Source organism: Chrysemys picta, chromosome 6 (assembly GCF_011386835.1).
Source record: "Chrysemys picta bellii isolate R12L10 chromosome 6, ASM1138683v2, whole genome shotgun sequence".
In the NCBI taxonomy this organism is placed as follows: Eukaryota; Metazoa; Chordata; order Testudines; family Emydidae; genus Chrysemys; species Chrysemys picta.
Genome location: NC_088796.1, coordinates 93,530,694 through 93,549,642, shown reverse-complemented (window position 1 = coordinate 93,549,642; position 18,949 = coordinate 93,530,694). Strand labels below are relative to the sequence as shown.

Below are 18,949 nucleotides of genomic sequence, written 5' to 3'. Positions count from 1 at the left end.
AATATTTTGTCATCATGTTAGCTAATCCCTTGTTTATAATGCATTGTGATAGATAGAGGACGGAAAAGGTTTGGCTCCAATGGGACACAGACTATCTGTGGCCACAGATGGATAGAACACCTACTGTACTATCTTGAAAGGTAAAAGATTTTTGCCCATACTGCCTTTGAAACTTACACTCTTACTTGTCTGCTTGTTAACTAATACCAATGATTCCTCCGTACTGCACTCTTGAGAAGAATGCTGAATTGCCTTGAACTGCAGTGCAGCCGTAGGAATTATAGAAATAGAGCTAAAATATTAATAAATGAATCAATAGAAACTCTTATTAAAACTATTGATTTAGTTTCTAAAGGAAGGGCATTATAATTTATTTTTGTCTTGCTATTTTATTAGTAGGAAAAGTGAGAATAATCCCAGTGCATCATGTAGATAGGTGCAAATTAATACTTCCTTTGTCAGTGCTTGTTACATTTCCAAATCTATACAAGCATTAAAAGAAAGAAATATGTTAAGGAAAAAACTTAAATTAAGAGGAAAATAGCTAGCCACAGAAGTTTTAAATCCAGCTAGGTGTTATTACCTATAACAACTTTGGCTCTCTTCCTTTCCTCCCCTCCCAGGAAAAATTCACAGAAGTGTAACAAATCCCTTGTGATACTTTTGGCACTGAGTCTATCACACTCAGTAACTGGAGCAGGTGGAAAATACAGCTAGCTCTCAGTAATGCTTGCACTTCCTTGATGATAGAAACAGAAGTGAAAGTGATGAGTGCTGCCAATCAATGCACTTGCTCCTCCTGTCCCAGTGCCTTTCAAGCCAGAGAATCTCTAACATAAAAACAAACAGACAAAATAAAAACCCTCATCAAGAGGCAGAAAGCCAGCTAAGAGTCAGCAGCACTAAAAACTGAACCCCTATATGGGAACATAGGGCCAGCTGCAATACAGAATCCTCCTAAATCACCCTACCCAGCGTTACCCACCTTGGTTCAGTGGCTTAGTATCTAAACATTTTCCAAACTTTGTTTCCATTTGGGGTTGGAGTGGGTCAAAGACGTTCCCCTGTTTCATTCCAAACTGCATTGGTGGAAGGAAAGTGGGCAAGGTGCTAACGAGTCTGGGATTTCGCCAGTGAGAGGACAGAAAACACTGCTGCTGCTTCCTGTATGAGTTCACTTCCTGCTGCTATGCTGGACTCTCCTTGGATTGGGTTTCTGTAGCAAGCTGGGAGTATGGAGTAGTGAGAAGAGCTGTTAGCTTTTAGGGGAGCTAGCTTTTTAGCCTGGAATAAGCACAGCAAAGAAAATATTCTTCTGCTCAGGCATCCTGAATAGTTTGGGAAGAGAGATTAATGGCTTATTTTGTCCTGTGGACAATGTGACTATCAGTGAAGCCACCCTTCCTTGTTACTTACTAAAAATAGCCTATTTATTTTTAGTATTGTACACGATACAAAATTGCCTGCCTACTAGGCAGCCCATGCAGAGAAACCAATAATAAATCACATTGCAGATTTTATTGCTTCACAGTTGTAAACAAATGCAACTCTGGGAGCATTCTTTTGAAAGAAAAAAACCCCTAATTTATGATATATCTCTAGGGTTTTCTGGGGTACCTTTAGTGAACCATATATGTTACCAGGAGTTTGCATCATACTATGATTAGCACAGAAATACTTTGTTTTTTCCCCATTCAATATTTAGCTACAAAAACATTAAAAGAAAATCAGTAAAACAAAGCCAAAGATGGTTAATTAGTTGCATTATGGGTCCTTTATTGATATGTGGAGTTTGGGCAGCAGTTACCTGTTGGGGCGGAGGGATAGCTCAGTGGTTTGAGCATTGGCCTGCTAAACCCAGGGTTGTTAATTCAATCCTTGAGGGGGTCCATTTAGGGATCTGGGACAAAAATTGGGGTTGGACTAGATGACCTTCTGAGGTCCCTTCCAACCCTGATATTCTATGATTCTACCTGGATTGGGTTTGGTCCAGTATTTCAGTGTACTGGAATGTGACCTTTAGATCTAAACTTCAGTTAGGAAATCAGTGTCTGATTATAACTTGGAATGCGCAGTGAGGTACATAGTGAGCCGTCCAGATAATGTCTATTTGCTCATGTCAGCACAGAGCTGTAGTCTTGTCCCATACAGAGTTGACATGAAAGTCTAGTTTATTGGCACTTGAATGCTGACTGCTTGTTAAAAAGAGAGCTGCTTTGCTGTAGACCTGAGTCCTACAAATGCCAGTGGTACTACTTACTTAAAATTAAACACCTCTGTGTCAGTTGAAGTAGAAATTGGCATGTATTTAGCTCACGATTAGTTTTTGTTCTCATTAAAGGAATAACTTTTTTATAAATGCCTAACACAATTTCAGTATATCCACTCAGTGAAAGTGACTGGTCTCTTTGTGGGGGCTGCTTCTTTAATAATATACCGTACAGTGTCATTGTATTTCCCAGCAGTAACTGAGCCTCAGGAGGCAGACTGGGACTGAGGATCTATCTTTAAATGCCACTGAAAAATTGGAGCATTTCAAAATTGTTGTAAAATGCAGGCTACAAAAATAATATAATTTAACAATTGCAAACCTCTCTTTTAAAATGCCTAGAGTTTTTCCCATTCTACAAGAAACAGTTCACACCGTACTAGGGGCTAGGAAAGTCATTCACAACAGTCATGTAATCCAGAACTCTAATATAGGGCTTAGAGATGAAAAATTAGTTCATGAACTTACTGTGTCTCTCTCAGCTTGTTATTGTCAGTTTAGTTCTGTATTAGAACTAGGGTTGCCAGGTGTCCAGGTTTCGACCGGAACACCCAGTCAAAAAGGGACCCTGGCAACTCTGGTCAGCACTCCTGACTGGGCTGTTAAAAGTCCAGTTGGCAAAGGGCTGGCAGGCTCCCTACCCGGCTCCGCGCACTTCCTGGGAAGCAGCCGGCATGTCCCTCCGACACCTAGATATAGGGGTGGCCGGCCACGGGGCTTCTGCGCGCTGCCCCCGCGCTGAGCACTGGCTCCACAGCTCCCATTGGCCAGGAACCACGGTCAATGGGAGCTGCGGGGGCAGTGTGCAGAGCCCCCTGGCCCCTCCGCCTAGGAGTCAGACATGCCGGCCACTTCTAGGAGCTGCCTGAGGTAAATGCCGCCTGAATCCCCACCCACACCCAACCGCCTGCCCCAGCCCGGAGTCCCTTCCTGAATCCTGGAGCCTGCACCCCCAGACGCAGCCCTCACCCCCTCCCACGCCTCTACCCTCTGCCCCAGCCCGGTGAAAATGAGCAAGTGAGTGAGGGTAGGGGAGAGCGAGCAATGGAGGAAGGGGGGATGGAGTGGGCAGGGCCTCAGGGTGGGGCAGTGTCTCTGGGAAGGGGCTGCACAGGGGGCAGGGCAAGGGTGTTCGGTTTTGTGCCATTAGAAAGTTGGCAACCCTAATTAGAGCTGAAAAGGGTACATCGGAATTTATAAAATACTGCTTTGCCAGTCTTCAAATAGCAGCAGCAAAGGACTGCACCTGTGCCTCGATTGTTTCTGTGCTGAAACTTCTTTGTGGGAAGCAGAACACCGCTATCATTGTCCAGGTACTGTCCATGCTCAGTTTTTGACAACAGTAGTGGAGAAGCATGGTAGGTAAAAGCAACAGGACAGGCACAATCCCGAGGGAGATTTAAACACTTGTGGCATGTAGGGAGTGGGAAGGTAGAGGGTTCCCACAGCTCTGCGCTGAATTTAAACATCCGATTTCTCAGAGTCAAAATAATTGTGCAGTGATGCAGTGTATTCTCGTGTGTGCAGTAGTGGAGGGTGTATTGCTAATGTAGCCAGTACCAAGGGGTTAATAGTGCTACAGCTATTGAAAAGAATGCGGGCGTCTACCCTAAGAAAGATCAGTATGCTTCAGACAACTGATAAAATTGCTATGTAAATCTCTCTAGGCGAGAGGGGGAGAGCATGAGCTAGAACTGAGCTTGGCCTCTGCCTCCCAAAACAGAGCCCTTTACCACTTGAGCTAAGTGGGAAATCCCACAGCTGGCATTAGAAGCAAGTTCCTTTCCCCTCTGTGTGGCAGCTGCTAGAGGGTAACCTCACACTCTCCTAAATGGAAAGCCAAGTGCATTATAGCACGCTGCCTCCTACCTGCCTTATCTGGGTCAGTTCCGTTTGTCTTTGTAACCATGCACAGTGATAACGTCACCCATATGTGAGGCTGAGGCAGTGCAGATTGCAGGAAGTTGGCAACTCCTTTATTTAGTGATCCATTAAATGTAAAGTATTGAAAATACACCTGCAGTCTCCCGGCTGTCCTGAGCTGCAGCTGCTTCCAGACAGTTTCCTGGTAGCCTGTGTCAGCTCTGGGTCAAAACACTGAGTGAGGCACTGTAACTTGTCACATGCTCACTCATTGAAGGCAGTTTTGAAAGTGCTGTGTGGGAGCAAACAGACTCTTCAATTAAGACTTGATGCACTCGTGGAGCCCCCTCTCAAGAGTGTCCACACTTGCGCTATACAGGCTGTGACACTAGAACAGTTGCTTCACAGGAAGGGCTTGAAAAACCCACTTGTCCAGGATGAGTAGAAATTTTACCTGAGTAGATGCGGCTGGGGAGCTGCTGGCTCCTTCCTTGGCGGAGCGGGGGAAGGCCTGAATTTCGTGGTCTCTGAGGGCTGGTCCACACTAAGTCCCCAGTTCGAACTAAGATACGCAACTTCAGCTATGTGAATAACATAGCTGAAGTCGAAGTATCTTAGTTCGAACTTAAAGGTACTTACCGCGGGTCCACACGCGGCAGGCAGGCTCCCCCGTCGACTCCGCCTACTCCTCTCGTGGAGCAGGATTACCGGCGTCGACAGCGAGCACTTCCGGGATCGATTTTTTCGCGTCTAGACCAGACGCGATAAATCAATCCCAGAAGATCGATTGCTTGCCGCCGAACCAGCGGGTAAGTATAGACGTACCCTGAGCCACTTGCTCTTGTTTGGGAAGGGGGAAAAGCTGCATCAGTGTTTTAAGGAAAGGGAGGAGAGGGAGAGCAGCATAGGCGTTGCTTTTCTTGAACAGGCTGGGGAGCAATGTGTAAAGAAGTCTGTGGATAAGAGCTGGAAGGCCGAGGGTCTCCTCTGTATCCAGGAGAATGGTAACCTAAGAGCAGGCTGCAAAGAGGTGAGGGGGCCCATGTTCATTTGTTTGGGGAATAATGTATTGCCCAGTATTCAGTAATGGTGGCAGTGGGGTGTGAGGAGGGGTACTGCTTCTTGAAATGTGTATCAGGAAGCCAGGCGAGGGGTAAGGTGCAGAGTGAGGCTTGGGGAGATTCTGGGCAGGAGCTGTGCAGTGAAGCAGGGAGACAGCAGCTTTAGGGTTAATGCTGTCGCTCCGGTTCCAATAGTTCCACGTTCAGCAGTGGAAGAAAGCGACTCTTTGTGATACCCTTTATCTCTGCTGCATGACACGAGAGAACCTAGAGTCATTGATTTGGTGGAGAGATTAGATCCCAGAATGTATTAACGAGGAGAGTGCCAGTGTGTATGTCGGAGAGAGCAATCAGAGTTGAGTTTATCTGGTGGGGAGCAGAACTGATGGGGCTGCGGGATGAGGATAAAGATGACTTGTTGCTGAGGAAGTGAAGTCGTGACAGTGTAAACTTAAAAAGACATGGCTTTAATGGGTGTTACCTTAGGGGTGGTGATGCAACGAGTACTTCTCACCTGGCCAGGTAGGTTGTTCCTTGGGCAAGAAGCTTCTGGACATTTTCAAGCCCACAGAGATTAGTCACCAGGAAGAGCTGTTCTGTTAAATTAACTGCTATGACTGTCATGCAGTATTAGGATTAAAGGAAATATGTCACCTCTTTACCAGAATGGATGCATCTGCCACTGCTTTTAGCAGCTTCTCAGGACTCCTTTTCTGTGCCTAGCTTCCTCAGCAAAGGGATTACAGCTGTAGGCATCTTTTGAAACGTTGCTGTCATAAAGGGGGCATCAACTGCAGTATCTCTAACCCATAACCCTTCTCACCAATATGCCATTTTATACCAAGCTTCACCCCAAAGTTCAAGGTCCAGGCTCGTTGGAGTTAAATGTCTCTATTTACCAAGGATTGGCCTTAACATTCTTGACAGTACGTCTGTAAGCAATTGCCAAAGTTGCTTTAATGAGCTTACCACACTTTTAAAAATGTCCTTACTGCATTTATTGCTACCAACTTATCTTAAACCTTTTGAAGAAAAACAGTTTTGTATTAGTAAGATCTTGACTTGTGAATGTTATGAATGAACATTTAATTATGTAAGTAAAAAGGAATCTGTATTTTGTCCTACCCTGTGGAATGCAAAGCTCTGATTGTCATAGTCTGTTATGTGCTGTGGGAGGAGATGTGTGGAGCTTGCATTGCTTCTTGTGCCAGGAAGAGCCGTTCCAGGATTTTCAGTGTTTGCAGGCCAAGGCCAGTGCACAACTGACCTACATACAGAATCCTGAAAAGGCCTAGTGTGCGATTTGTGTGTTGTCTCCTCCCCAACCCCCTCCAGTTAACACCTGCTTTGGGAGACTTTCACTCTGTGTTGGTGCTGGGTTATTTTCATTTCAGCTAGCAGCTTTGTCCTGGTGGATGAAAACATTTTTATTAACATTTTGTTTTGGAGGATTATCAATAGCTTTGCATTTCCTGACGTTTAAAAATGCTTAAGTAATGGCTCTTTGGCTTCCCACACCTGTCCTTTTAGACATCCTGTAGAGACGATGATTATATGGCAGTATTGCACAAAAATGTTTCCTAACTACTGTAGATACTTTGAACAAACCTCAATGAATTTAAAACGAACAATGCAAATATTCTTATCCCAGGTTGTTTCTTATCCCAGGTTTTAGCAATTCACTATAAACACAAAAGAGAGCAGAGAAGAAAATGTAAATGGAGGGAATATTTCCTTTTCATCATCGTTCCTTCATTTTGATAGAATGTAATGCTTACACTAGGGAGAGATGAGCAGTTCCTTTTCTCTGCATTTTATTTATCCTGGGTGAGAGAGTTAACTGCTCACAGCAAAGCTGTGGCCCTGAATGTAACTAGAGCCTGCTGAGGTAATCACAGTTAACATACAGGGGTCTGTAACCCTGGTCCTAGTCTGAGGCCAGGTCCATACTACCAACTTACATGGATATAACTATGTTGCTCAGGGGGGCGAGGGGCTGAAAAATCCACCCCCCTGAGTGATGTACTTATACTGACCTTACCCCCGGTGTAGACTGCACTATGTTGACAGGAGACATAGCTACCACCACCTCCCGCAGAGGTGGCTTAACTATATCGATGGGAGAAGCTCTCCGGTTGGCACAGTAGCATCTTTACTAAAGAACTACAGTGGTGCAGCTGCAGCCTGTCCATGTAGACAAGCCCTTAGTGGGAGAATCACGTAATTCTACCCCAAAGGAGGTGATGGCTCGAGGCTCATCGCCTTTGCAGAGGCACTCAGATTGGATAGTGGTGCAGCTAGCCTGGTAACTGAAGTTAGCTGATGATGAATGACAAAAACAATGCTCATAGTTTGGGGATACTTAATGGATGAGAAATAGGGTTTTGCAGTGCTGTGCTGAATTCATGTCTCAGGTTAAGCATGGCCTTAGACCAGGCATATAAGGACCATAGTCATGTAGACACACTGTAGGCAGTGTACCCATAGAGGTATAATTGCCCCTGCACCAGAATCCAACCGGATGATCTACCAAGAGGCAAGACTTTGGCAGGTGTGTATGCCCTTTTCTCTCCTCCCACTGTTTCTAAGGGGTAGCCAAAGCATTACGTGATGTGTCCTCTTAACTGCACACAAGAATCATAGGACTGAGGTTTGCAAATGAAAATGTAATATATATCTGATAGATACAGAAAAGATGACCTTCTGCAGAGCAGCTGCCACACATCTTAAAGGGAGTAAAGCGAGTTTCAGTGATAGGCCCTTGTGCAATAGGAACCGAAAGAAAAAATGGGGTCACTCCCACCCAGCTATACATAAATGTATTTAGCTGCTCCTTGTAGGTGAATGTCAATTGTTCAGCTTCATAAAATCTAGAGATAGGCTATGGTGCTCTTGGTATTTTAATTATCCGAATCTAGAATTATGGAATATTTTATACTCTCCAAGTTTTTCTTCTCATTTGACTCTGACTGACATAATTCTCCTTCCTTTAAATAATTCTTCCCAAGCGTCTGAGACCCATCCCCTCTGCGGGGTCTCCGAGCCCGGGAGCCAGCCTGAACGTGTACACTGCTATTTTTAGCCCTGTTGCATTAGTCCGAGTGGGTTGACCCAGATTCTGAGACTTGCTGCTGCGTGTCTTTTTTTTGTAGTGTAGATGTACCCTATGAGTCCCAGATAAACTGAGTCCCAGCTTGTGAGTTTCCCTGCCTTTGCACAGGAAAATTCCTTCTAAGGCATCTGTCCCTAATTTACAAATTGGAGATTTATAAATTAAATATGTTAGAGAATATTCATTAACAATCTTAACTGAGAATTTCTGAACTTTTACTTTTTTTAAAGTGTGTGCACACACTGTGAAGTCTGAACAGCTGTTTTAGCAAGTGAAGAATAAGTTAATAACCTTTAGTTAAAGTTAACCAGGCTTTTTTTGTACCAAATACTTTTGTTGATCTTATCGAAATCTTCTATTCCACTTCTGGAGACCACTTACACAGAAAAGGAGCTGGCCTTCACAAATAGGGCTGCTTTATTATTGACCATTTCTATCAAACAACCTATAAACTATGTATGTTAACCCTTGAACTATTCTCCATGAGTCTGCATCCCCTCTCCTCCCACCAGCTAAGGAAGAGGTGGGCCCGCGGGACTCTCCAGCCCAGCCCCTGAGCTCCTGCCCCGGGAGGCTAGCCCCCAGCCCCTCCCCTGCTGTTCCCCCTCCCCCGCAGCCTCAGCTGACTGCGCCGCTGGCACAATACTCTGGGCGGCGGGGTTGCGAGGTCTTGGGGGCAGTCAGGGGCACGGGTTCCGGGAGCGGTCAGGAGACGGGGAACGGGGAGGGGGTTCGATGGGGCAGGAGTCCCGGGAGGGCCGTCAGGGGACGAGAAGCAGGAGGAGTCAGATGGGGCCAGGGCTGGGCCACCCCTGGCTGTTTGGGGAGGCACAGCCTCCGCTAACCAGCCCTCCATACAATGTTCGAAACCCAATGCGGCCCTCAGGCCAAAAAGTTTGCCCGCCCCTGAGCTAAGGTATTTGAGTAGTTTTCTAAAATTCTCTCAAAGCTGCCCTAGCACCCACATTAATAATGATGGCAGTGCTACGTAGACAAGCTACCAGATTTTTAACCTTCAACGATCTATATTTACTTCGAACAGCTGCAGATGACAGTGATAAAACTGCCAGCGACTGCTCGACACGAGCTGTTTCACTATTGGTGGAGCTGCACTAATGCCAGAGCAGTGGTGGGAAAATTTCAGAATATAGCCAGTATAGACGCATCCTTAACTTACTATGTGAAACACCCTCATTATAATCAGCATCTCACAAAATACAGGCCAACTGCCAAGAACAGCTTTATGTAAACGGAGCAAACGCTTGTAAAGTACAGCTGAGTCTGGCTTCAGTAACCAGCTCCACTAAAGGAAGCTAAGGCTTAATTTTTATTTGACAGACGTTATTCAAACCAGAATTATGTCAACCAAACTCATCTGCAGTACAGGAAGCAAGCAACTTTCCCTGAAACAGGCCGAGGTTAAAAACAATCCCTAAAGTGTCATTTAATATATATTAGGGTGAGTGAGCAATAACCCCGTGACCTAAGTCTAGCAGGACTAATCAGCAGGGAGAATGCTCTTCAGTGTTGAAATGTAGAAAAGGTCTTTGTATGAAATTTCTCTCTAGTCACCAAAATCTAAGCTTTTATTTAAAAGAAAAAAAAGGGTTTCTAGAGCTCCTGGCAGTGAAGATATCCTAGTTACGTGAATTAGTGTTACGGTTTGCTTACTTCAGTGTGTTTGCAGACTCAGAAGCAGACACCATGTGTAAGAGTGTGAATTTCACTTAACCCCCTTCTCATTTTCATCAGGATTATTCGTATACTGGTGACACACAGGTTCTAACTTCTGGCCTCACAATTCCAGCAGCCCACCAGTCAGTTCTGTAGCAAATGGAAAATTCTGAGGCAATACTGATGGCAAAAATCATCCCAAAGTATGTTTTTGTTGAATCAATTTAAAAAGACAATTCTACAGACTGCACACCATTATATTTTAGAAACTTTTCCTATTTGCATCGAGGTAGAAGAATAACAATACAGAGTAGGACATGCTATGTTTGACCAGAAATTCCCAGGGAATGATGCGGAAAACACTTCCTTTCGTTATGCATTGGCTTGATGAGCCAAAGTCATAGGGAGATGCAGGATTCCTTGCCAGAAGAATGGTGCTATGAGGAATGCCAGCTGTGACGGGGAGCCCCAAAGGACACAACTAAGCTATCCATGTTTTTCTTGGTTTCTCACTTACATTTTCTGGGGGCGGGTGGGGGGGGTGGGAGGAGGGTCCAACCAGTGACGAGGGCTTCTACCATTTTAAAAAGTTCTGCTAAACATCAAAACCTGCTAGACTTCCCCCATTAGTGTTTACTGAATGCTCTTACATAGCTTGTTATGGGAATGTTTATTTACTGTGTACTCTTACGCTGTACATAATTTTGCCCTTTTATTATTCTGCCCAGGCTCCAGCCTGCGTCTGAACACCTACACTGCTATTTTTAGTCCCATACCGCAAGCCCCACAAGCCCAAGTCTGAGACTTGCTGCCACAGGTCTTTTTATTTTTTGCTGTATAGACATACACTTATTGGTGGGGGAGGGGTAAAGGAGCAATAGATGCTCCACCATTGATCTAGCTGGGAGTGTTCCACTCCCAATCTCGCTGAATCCTTTTAGATCCTAGAGGTCTTGGGCCATCTCACTGGCTCCCTGCTTCCTTACAACTCAGCTCCTGCAGGAACCGTACTGTACAGGTCTCTATACAGAAGAGGCTGGGAGGAAGGCAGATAAGTTAATGTGACGTGATTAGGATCTGCATTTACTTGCCTGCAAAAGCTAAAAGGATTTCCAAAGCAGCTACAAGGCTTCCTTTTTCATCCCTCTTCCCATAAATCCTGCCGAGATGCTTCTGTGGGGCTTGTGGGAGCGGGAAAGGTGTCACAGTGGTGGATGACTTTGCTGTAATGTTCAATGTAGTCCCAAAGCAAGTACCTGCATTACAGGATGTGGTTAGATGTGGTGACTGTGTAAATCATAAAGGGTCACGTTGTCATCTTTGTACAGGACTGAATCACAGAGGATGCCTCCTTGGGGCAGAGTACATGGGTACAGACTAGAGAGTGATGTCATCAGAGGATTGTTTCTTTTGCAATGTGGGATGAGCCAGGCCAGCAACAGCTGAGTGAACAGCCACTATCACCAACTTAATTCCCCCAACCAATCAGACTTTAGCTGGGAAATTAATTCACTTATGCATTTTCTTCATCTGCAATGTGAAAAAGCTTAGCAGGATTAAAAAATAAATTGGGTGTTTATATGGAACCTGAAAACATTCACGGTTACATGAGATGGGACTAAAAAGAAATGACAAGGGATATAAACCCTCATTCTCCAGGGAATAAATCAATCACTAACACCCTAAATTTAGGAAGAATGGTGCTATGATTAATCTTGCTCTGGATATACACCTCTGTGTATCTTAGGCCCACTGCCATGCACCTGATGTAGTTATCTGCTGTCATGATTACAGGACTAGCTACATCTTTGACTCATTCCCTGGTCTCTGAGTGCACATCCCAAGCACGTCAGACCTGTTTTAGGATGGAATCCTGCAGTTCTCCCACTCTTACACCACATCCTAGCCCACAGTGTCCTGTGCTTACCTATAACAGGTCCAACTGGATTCAGGCACCCGTGGTTTTTCCGTTCCGGAGCTTGTGACCAGTGGTTAACAGAGTGACTGGGCAGCCTTCTTAAACCAAAGTGTCTTTAATCTTAACAGTAAGAATAATGCATAGTAAAGAACAGTGTTACCAGACACAGAAATGAACACAATTTGTTGGGGAAGAGTCAGCACATTTTTTTTTTAAGGGAAATCATGCATCAACAATCTACTGGAATTCTTTGAGAGAGGTCAACAAATACGTGGTCAAAGGAGATTCAGTAGGTATCGTGTACTTAGACTTTTAGAAAGTCTTCAGCAAGGTTCCTCACTCTTAAGCAAACTAAGCAGTCATGGAATAAGAGGGAAAGTCCTCTTATGGATCAGTAACTGGTAAAAAGATAGGAAACAAAGAGTAACAATCAATGGTGTGTTTTCAGAATGGAGAGCGATGCACAGCGGGATCCCCCCAAGGATCTGTACTGAGACCAGTGCTGTTAAGCATATTCATATATGATCTGGATAAAGGGGGTAAACAGTGAAGTGGTCAAGTTTGCAGATGGTACAAAATTACTCCATGATAGTTAAATCCAAAGCAGACTGCAGAGTCACAAAGGGATCTCACAAAACTGGGTGACTGGGCAGCAAAATGGCAGATGAAATTCAACTTTGATAAATGCGAAGTAATGCACATTGGAAAACATAATCCCAACTATACATGCAAAGTGATTGGGTCTAAATTAGCTATTAGCACTCAAGAAAGAGATCTTGAAGTCATTGTGGATAGTTCTCTGATGTAATCTGCTCAATGTGCACCGGCAGTCACAAAAGCTAACAGAATGTTAGGAACCATTAGGAAAGAGAGAGATAATAAGACAATAAATATCATAATGCCACTGTATAAATCCATGGCCCACACCTAGAATACTGTGTGCCGTTCTGGTTGACCAGTCTCAAAAGAGAGATACACCTCTTCCCCGATATAACGTGACCCAATATAACATGAATTCGGATATAACGCGGTAAAGCAGTGCTCTGGGGGGGCGGGGCTGCGCACTCCGGTGGATCAAAGCAAGTTCGATATTACGCGGTTTCACCTATAACGCGGTAAGATTTTTTGGCTCCTGAGGACAGCGTTATATCGAGGTAGAGGTGTATTAGAAATGGAAAAAGTACAGAGAAGGGCAACAAAAATGATTAGGGGTATGAAACAGCTTCCATATGAGGAGAGATTAATAAGACTGGGACTTTTTAGCTTGGAAAAGAGACGAGTAAGAGGGGATATTATATCATAGAGGTCTATAAAATCATGAATGGTGTGGAGAAAGGGAATAAGCAAGTGTTGTTTTACACCTTCACATAACACAAGAACCAAAAGTCACCAAATGAAATTAATAGGTAGCAGCCTTAAAACAAACATAAGAAAGTACTTCACACAACTCTCAGACAATCTGTGGAACTCGTTGTCATCAGATGTTGTGAAGGCCAAAAGTATAAGAGGAATCAAAAAAGAATGAGGTAAAGTTCTTGGAGGATAAGCCCATCAGTGGCCATTAACCAACATGGTCAGGAATGTAACCCCGTGCTCTAAGTGCCCTTATGCCTCTGACTGCCAGAAGCTGGGACTGGAGGACAGGGGATGGATCACTCAATAACTGCCCTGTTCTGTTCATTCCCTCTGAAGCACCTGGTATTGGCCACTTTTGGAAGACCGGATACTGGGCTAGATGGAACATTGGTCTGGCCCAGTATGGCTGTTCTTATGTTCATAAAGTAATAGAAAAAGTTTTTTTCAAACAACAAATACTCTATATGCACATCTCTTACCCTATCACCCTAGGATGGAAGGTCTAGCTTCGGGCCCCTAAGTGGGTAGGTGTCTGTCTGTTCCCTGCAAACTGCTCCCAAACAACTGCCTACCTCCTCTGGGCAGAGAGAGACTTGAAGTGTTTATAGCCTTTTGATCTGTTGGGTCTCCGCACTGACAAAACAAGCTGTGAAATGGGGCCAGGCCAGTAGGATCTTCCTAGTTAATAGCCCAGACAGTTTCTGAATGCTATATAAAAACTTCAGGGGTTAAGAGACAATTACAGAACACCCCACCTATTTCACATCTACATCTATGCAAAATGTCACCAGCGGTGTAAGTTGGGGGAGAATTCTAACTTGGTAGGGTTTGTCTGGGTATAAATGGCCTGACAGGGTGCAGTGGAGGATTGGGCCCGTTGGTCTCTTGTGACCAGTAGAGATTTTTAGCAAAGCTTTGTGTGTTGGTAAAAAACCCACTTTCTGCAAAAGATACAAAATTGAATCTCAGGGCAGAGGAGAGCTTTAGTTTGAATATCTAATTCAAAACAATTTAAAAACTGCTTCATTGAGCAATAGCACTTTATATAGCTAGTCTCTGCTTGTTTTGCATTTACCCTTAAGACTTTAGTTCATAGTATTCACACGCAGGCATGGGATAAGCATGTAAAAACATAGGGCTAGTAAGGGCAGAAACCTTAAGGGTGGGAATGAAAAATGTAAGCTCCTTTTCTAATTCTCTTTTGTACATTCTCTGTATTAGAGGATGTGTTTTGTGTTTTCTTCCTCTTTATGGAGTTGCATTTTTCATTTGAACTCTCCTGTCATCCATAGCCTTGTCCATGTTAGGAAAGGTTCTCGCTGACCGTGGTGCGGCTGAACATGGTTTATTTTGGCCTGCATCTCCAAGTAACACAGTGCACAGCACTATTCCAGGAATGGTTAAAACTTGCTGTACCACAGTTTCTGAGTCTGTGCTTGTTAAACACAGTTGAGAATCGATTTAGCTGAGCTGCACCTATGCAGACAGTATAGTTCAGCATGAATTGTGAAAAGAGAGAGAGATGTTAAAACATTGTTTTGTTGAATATATTTGGCTTATATCAAGGAAGGCCAGCTTTTTCTATCTTGGTACAGACACTTGGCAGTTGAGGTATTACCTACCTCAGGCATTTTGTTTCAGAAAGTTAAGAATCAATTCTTAGTGTTTTTTCATAGTACATTGGTTAGCTGTCTGGGTTCTCTTTCCCAGTCACTGTGCTAAATTGCTGCAGTGATTTCTTCTTGCTTCCTAATTCTTGTTTTATGCATAGAAGTACACCACTTTAAAGGTGCAATTTTTAAATGGATTTAGTTAAAAACCTGTGCAACTTTGAAACTGATCCATGTGTGGCCATACAGGTTTTGCCTCAGCTCAACTTGGACATGGCTACACGTAAGTTGGGTCAACATAGCTGTGATGGACAGGGCTGTGAAAAAAATCTATGCTGACCTAAGTGCCAGAGAAGACATAGCTCTGTAGATGGAAGAGGGCTGCTGTTGTTTGGGTAGGTGGTCTTTTGTGCAGCAACAGGAAAAAAAACCTTCTGTCAGTGTAGTCTGTGTCTACATTACAGGGTTATGCCAGCATAGCTACAGTGATGGGTATAAATGACCTGACAGTGATGTAGCTATGCTGTTATAGTGTCTCTAGTGTAGACCTACCCACAGGCCTGTGCTGCTGTAGTGCCGTAGCATAGATGCTACAGTGACGGAAGGAGTTTTTCTGCTGTTGTAGTTAATCCACACCCACAAGAGGTGGTACTTAGGTTGACGGAAGAATTCTTCCATGGACCTAGTGGTGTCTACACCGGGACTGAGGTCAGCTTAATTATGTCTGTCTGAGGTGTGACTTTTTCACACCTCTGAGCAAAGTAGCTAGGTTCACCTAAGGTTTTAGTTTTGACCAGGCCCTGGTCTACACTTAAAATTTAGATCACTGTAGCTGTGGCACTCGGGGGGAGGAGGGGTGAAAAATCCACACCCCTGACCAACATAGCTAGGCTGACTTAACCCCTGGTGTAGACGCAGTTAGGTCAATGAAAGAATGTTTCCATTGATGTGGCTACTGTTGCTCAGGGAGGTGGTATTCCTACAACGGAAAACCCCTTCCATCTCCTTATACTGCATCTATGCTGTGGGGTTCAGCTACACATTTGAAGCTGTGATTTTTAGGGCTTGTCAACACACAGTTTTTGTATCACTTGAACTGTATTGGTGTTTAAACATACATGATTCAAGTGGTACAACCCCCAGTGCGGATCAATTATACCAGTATAAATAGAGCCCTGCGTGGATACAAATTTATATCTGTGGATGCGGATATCCGTGGATATAAATCGATATCTGCGGAATCGCAGGGCTGTCCTGGGAACTGCAGTGGCGAAAGGAGCAGAAGGTAGGGCCACTACTCCCAGGAGCCAGCGCCCTGTGCCGGAGGAGCTACTGGTGCGGCTGCACTGCCCTTAAACAGGAGACGCAGACAGCGGCGTGGAAGGGAGGGGAGCGGGGTTGGGGCGGTACAGCTGCTCCAGAGGAGCTGCCGGCATGGGGTGCTGGCTCCTGGGAGCGGCAGCCACACATTCTGCTCCTTTTGCTGCTGTGGTTCCTGGGAGGGCCCTGCAGTTCCACAGATATAAATTTGTATCCATGCAGGGCTCTAAGTATAAAGCCTTGTCTGCACAGGAAAGTTTTACCAGTATACAGGTGTAGTTAGATAGCTATAAAGTATAACATGCCCGCTCCTCCCCTCCCCCACTCTGACACATTTTATTCTGATGTAAAAGTGGGGGAGAGCATGGGGGTTGGTTTATCTTAAACCCCTTCCCAGGTAATATAAACTAAACTGAAAAAGGCCCATTTTTATACTGGATTAAGGCCATTGCTTATGGGGGAAGGAGGGAGTGTTATACCTCAGTAACACTATTGGCCTAAGTTCACACCACAGCCTGTACTATAAAAGCTTTTCCACATAGAAAAGAACTAAAAGTGTGCTTATATTGTGTGTAGTACTATTGTGTTGTATTGTGCATAGACAAGAACATGCTGATTAGGCCTCAACTGGAATATTGTGTCCAGTTCTGGGAGGTTGTGGAATCTCCATCATTGTAGATTTTTAAGAGCAGGTTGGACAAACACCTGTCAGGGATGGTCTCTAGATGATACTTAGTCCTGCCATGAGTACAGGGAACTGGACTAGAAGACCTCTCAAGGCCCCTTGCAGTCCTATGATTCTAAGACCTCAGAGCTCCTCAACAGAAGTTTGCTTTGGATTTCCCTGATACAGATTCAAGCTGAATGGAAAGCAGCAAATTGACAGTGTCTGTGTTAACAAAGAACAGGATGCCTGATATTGCAATGAATATATTAGAAGCTGATAATTCTTAAACTTAAACATTCAGCATGGCAAGCTAAAAGTTGACTTTTTTTATTGACAAACTTTCCATGGAGCTTACAGTATCTCAGGTATCCTAAATACAGAGGTGAACGCTGTGCAGTTGGAAGTTGGAACAGTGCTCTATGTTTTGTTCTTTGGGAGGAAAATGGTTATACTTTGTTAAAAGCTTTCATATTTTAAACATTGGCTCTCACTGCAAATTTGACAAGTTGGATGCATTTTTTATTTTCTGCTGTGCTTGTTGATTCAGAAATCTGTATCCTGTTATGCCTGGAATTTAACTGTGCAACAGGCCACATCTGGGACCTCAGAAGCTGTGTGTGTTTGCTTTGCAGGCTGCCTTGGCTGCTTTCATTATTATTTTGTGATTATAACCTTTGTTCATTTGGCCCATATAACAACTTTTTCACTTCCCTGCTTATTACAGTATTGCCCTAGTCCATAGTTCCTTCCACATAGGAGGTCACAAATGGTAAACACTTGTTGCAGTGAGGTTCTTTTTGTGTTTCGCAGAAAACGGATGGCTAAATCAGTTTATCCCTCCCTTTTCTAGGTATGCAACAATAAAATACATAAGCCCTATTGGGAAACAACATACTTGCATGCATGTCACAAGGGACGAATAATTGCTAACACAACTTCTGTAATTTTCACTAAATGTAAACAAGTGTGAGTTGCCTGTTTTGTTCTTCAAATGAGTTTTTAAAACATCATCTGATTTTTACCTCGTTGTGATTAGCGTTCTAAAACTTTACTTATGTAGCAAAGTATTTAAAACAAATGTAACTGGAAACATGTTTAGTTTACAGGGGAACTGTCAGTAGGGGGTCAAGGGAAGGTATTTGTGGGGAAAGCAGTGGACGTGATATATCTTGACTTTAGCAAAGCTTTTGATATGGTCTCCCACAATATTCTTGCCAGCAAGTTAAAAAAGTATGGATCGGGTGAATGGACTATAAGGTGGATAGAAGACTGGCTAGATCATCGGCTCAATGGGTAATGATCAATGGCTCGATGTCTAGTTGGCAGCCGGTATCAAGCGGAGTGCCCCAGGGGTCTGTCCTGGGGCCGGTTTTGTTCAACATCTTCATTAATGATCTGGATGATGGGATGGATTGCACCCTAAGCAAGTTCGTGGATGACACTAAGCTGGGGGGGAAAGGTAGATACTCTGGAGGGTAGGGATAGGGTCCAGAGTGACCTAGACAAATTGGAGGATTGGGCTAAAAGAAATATGATGAGGTTCAACAAGGACGAGTGCGGAGTCCTGCACTTAGGATGGAAGAATCGCATGCACGCTACAGGTTGGGGACCGACTGGCTAAGCGGCAGTTCTGCAGAAAAGGACCTAGGGGTTACAGTGGATGAGAAGCTGGATATGAGTCAACAGTGTTCCCAAAAAGGCTAATGGCATATTGGGCTGCATTAGTAGAGCATTGCCAGTAGATCGAGGGAAGTGATTATTCCCCTCCATTCAGCACTGGTGAGGCCACATCTGGAGTACTGTGTCCAGTTCTGGGCCCCCCACTACAGAGAGGATGTGGACGAATTGGAGAGAGCCCAGCGTAGGGCAATGAAAATGATTAGGGGGCTGGGGCACATGACTTATGAGGAGAGGCTGAGGGAACTGGGCTTATTTAGTCTGCAGAAGAGAAGAGTGAGGGGGGATTTGATAGAAGCCTTCAACTATCTGAAGAAGGGTTCCAAAGAGGATGGAGCTCAGCTGTTCGCAGTGGTGGCAGATGACAGAACAAAGAGCAGTGGTCTCAAGTTGCAGTGGGGGAGGTTTAAGTTGGATATTAG

At 44.3% G+C, this 18,949-nt stretch overlaps 1 protein-coding gene across 20 annotated transcripts in view; it reads left to right on the top strand.

The window, feature by feature from the left end:
- The window catches only part of KANK1 (KN motif and ankyrin repeat domains 1), a 168,085-nt gene that overhangs the window by 85,573 nt on the left and 63,563 nt on the right, over nucleotides 1–18,949 (top strand). The gene's annotated exons all lie outside the window — the stretch shown is intronic.